Source organism: Centrocercus urophasianus, unplaced genomic scaffold (assembly GCF_019232065.1).
Source record: "Centrocercus urophasianus isolate 14NV4802_14NV808 unplaced genomic scaffold, USGS_Curo_1.0 seq_13, whole genome shotgun sequence".
NCBI lineage: Eukaryota > Metazoa > Chordata > Aves > Galliformes > Phasianidae > Centrocercus > Centrocercus urophasianus.
The window spans coordinates 31,844,322-31,847,611 of NW_024884475.1; positions in this window are offsets into that span (position 1 = coordinate 31,844,322).

The following is a 3,290-nucleotide window of genomic DNA, read 5'->3' on the forward strand; positions in this document are numbered from 1 at the left end:
TATTGATTTCCTCCTGCTTTTTACTGTTCTCCTCCCTCAAGCATTATGAACAATTATGAGGCTTAAAGCAGTCTTTGTGAAATGTCTACACTGTACATTGCAAAAAGAAGTCTCGAGCTGTATGAAGCCTATGAATAATATGTTTCTAATACAGTTATGGCAAAGCATCCTCAGAATGAGACATCTTTTCAGTAATCTACCAGGCTAAAAAACATACCTCAAACTTTTTGAATACATCACTTACACTTCATCGAGATCAATACATCGTCAGAGATCATACATCACAATATCACTTCTTCATGTGGCCAGAAGACACAGAACATACACCAAATGTCAAATAAATATAGGAGAATCATCAGAAGTTATTATTTCCTTCAAGTTTCTCAATCCATCTTCTCTGCTCTACATCTTCCTTGTAAAGATTGTTGATCATTTAGCAAAACTGCAGCTGCCCTAGTAATTGCCTGACCAACCCACCATCCCCCCACTGGAATTGCAATCCATTAGATTTAACTTTACCAAGAAAAATTAGGGTCTCTCCTGTGGTATTATTCTGAAGTCAGATGGCTGTTTAAGGATCCAAAAGATGCAAAGCATCTCCTGGAGATGCTGCTCTGACCTTCTCTTAGTTGGGATCCTTCTACCTTCAGCCTGTAAAATAAGAGGGTTTGGGTAGCTCTGTGTGGATTGATAACTTGATAGGGACATTGAAAGACAGAAGCAGATGAAGATTTTTCCCTTTGCAATTTGAAAAGCCCCAAAGGCTGGGAAGTCAGTAGACTGGGATTACTCCAATGAATGCATACGTGCCTCTCTTTGAACAAGAACTGTAGTTTAATCTATTTACATTGACTTCTACCATGACCTCTGCAATACGTCACAATAAACTCTGAATGAATCCATAAAAAACATGTTTGAAAAATTCATAACTAATCAGATCACAAAAAAGTTTGGCTTCCTATTTGGACCAGATGGAAGAAATTTTACAGAAAGCACATGTAGCTTCATTTTTTTACCTTCAAACCCCAAACAGCTGAGGTCTAAGTGACTTTGAATCATTAAATACTCTGCAGAATTTTCCTCTTTACCAAATTTTATTTTCTTCTCACTGCTGAATTTCTTTACCTTTCAGCTGCTCAGCTAGTATATGGTATATTGCCTCTGTGGGTATATGGGGCTGCAGTCAGGCTAAAACAAGTTATGTGCACACACAGAGCAAGAATAGAGCCTCTTCCCCGTGCTTACTTTAACAGCTTTGGCCAAGCAAAATAATATTTTGCTGAAGAGTCTGAAATATTATGAATGGCAAAAACATAAGATTTCACATCCAGTGTCTTATACCTCTATTTTTCTTCAGATGTATGATCAGAAATATGTATAATTAATACAAAGTAATTGACAGAAAAAAATCCTATAATGAGAACTAGCAGCATAGTATCATCTTATCAGCCAAACCAATAATAAAAATAAAGATATCCATAAAAATTTCATAGAGAATATTTGGCATCTGGGACAATTCATACATGGGATGAATGAGGTAGTCCCACGATTGTTCTGGATCAGGCTTTCTGCTTTTGCTATAGCTTCTTTTGCACAGCCCGTAATGTTTATTCTGCACAGAATATTATCAACAATATGCATGGCTCAACCTACTAAGCTAATATAGTTCACACTATTATGTTGCTTCATTTGCCAAGCTAGACAGTCATTAACAGCTCTTGTGTTTCGTCATTTATTTAACTTCCACATTTTGTAATATTTTCATTCACACCTAAAATCATAGAAAACTATTAATGAAATGGAAGGTGGTTTGATATGATATTTTCAGCAACATTTCCTGGAAAGTGTATAAAATTATATATGAATGCGAAGCCGTTGCTTTCCATAAAGAAAACAATTTCTTGCACACAAACACACAAAGTTTTGACTAAACGCGTGATATCAGTTTTTTGTCTTTGAGGTAGTAACACAGGACAATCTGCCTTGGAAGGGACCTCAGGAGATTCTCAGACCAAACACTTGCTTTGAGTCAGGTCAGGTTGCTCCGGATGCTATTTATTTAGATCTCAAAAACTTCCAAGAATGGAGGCTGAATAACCTCCCTGGGCAAAACAATATCCCAGATAAAATATACATTCCTTGAATAAAATGCAATAAATCTTGCAGGCAAACCCACAAATGTACTCTTTTAGAGATGTACACCTTTTACCACATTTTCTCAAAAGACAGAGAATAAAAACACCTGAAGAACAGTCCCAAGTTCCACATTCCTATTTTTGCCCATTTAATTTTTCATTAGTTGAGCTCTTTACACAAAAAAAATTATCAATACAAGCCTTTACAATCCAAAATATACGTGTTCAGACATGAGTATTTTGTCAGTTCCAAGATTTCTCACTCATCAGTTGAATGTGAACTTACCTGAAACCCCTGTGATTTCATACGCTGGCTCCAGACTTATCTCTTTCCACAGCATGTGTAGCAATAATGTCCCACCTGGTGTCTGAATGGAGATTGCTGACCTTCCCGTTGCCAACTGTAAATGAATACAAATGCTCAGCTGAAGTTTTCAGTATTCTCATGGGCAAAATTCAGCTAGATTTTTTGGTCAGCCAGGACTGTTCTAACATTACCAATAAGAATTTTTGCTTTAATTTCAGCTCCTTCTGATGTAGCAGACGTAGTTGTGTACAGCAGCTTCATATAGCACTTTTTTCTGTGTGCCTGTGATAGTTTTTGTCCCCAATTATGGTAGAAAAGGGCCTGACAAGGGTCATGAAACTTCTGCTGGGTTGCAGCAGAGTTTGCAGTTAAGGTCCTGTTAGTTGGCTATTTTTATTCTTTGGCATCATTAGTGTCTGGAAAAATGCCCTGAAAAATTGAGTCCAGGCACATTGACTTCAGAAATTGTTATATATTAACCAGAAATTTCCTCTTTCCCCACCTACTTTTAAAATTTTTAACAGTGGAATATATTGAAACATGCAGAGAACTGTAAAATAGCCAAGTGGACTTACATAAAACTCACTGAAATGATCCACTCAGCAATGAAATAAATCAGGGGAAATATCAGCTAGGAAAGAGGATATCCAAAGAAAGTGACTGCAGACCACTAGCTAAAACTAAAGTGTGATATCCCTTTCAATTCCCATTTCTCTGTTCATAAGTAGCCAATGGCATATTCTGAATGAAGAAATTTTCTTCATTAACTGGTTTGGTTTCAGAAAAATCTCCCATTAAATCCATTTTACTTTCCATTCTCTGTAGCAAACAATGGCAACAAAAAAAGT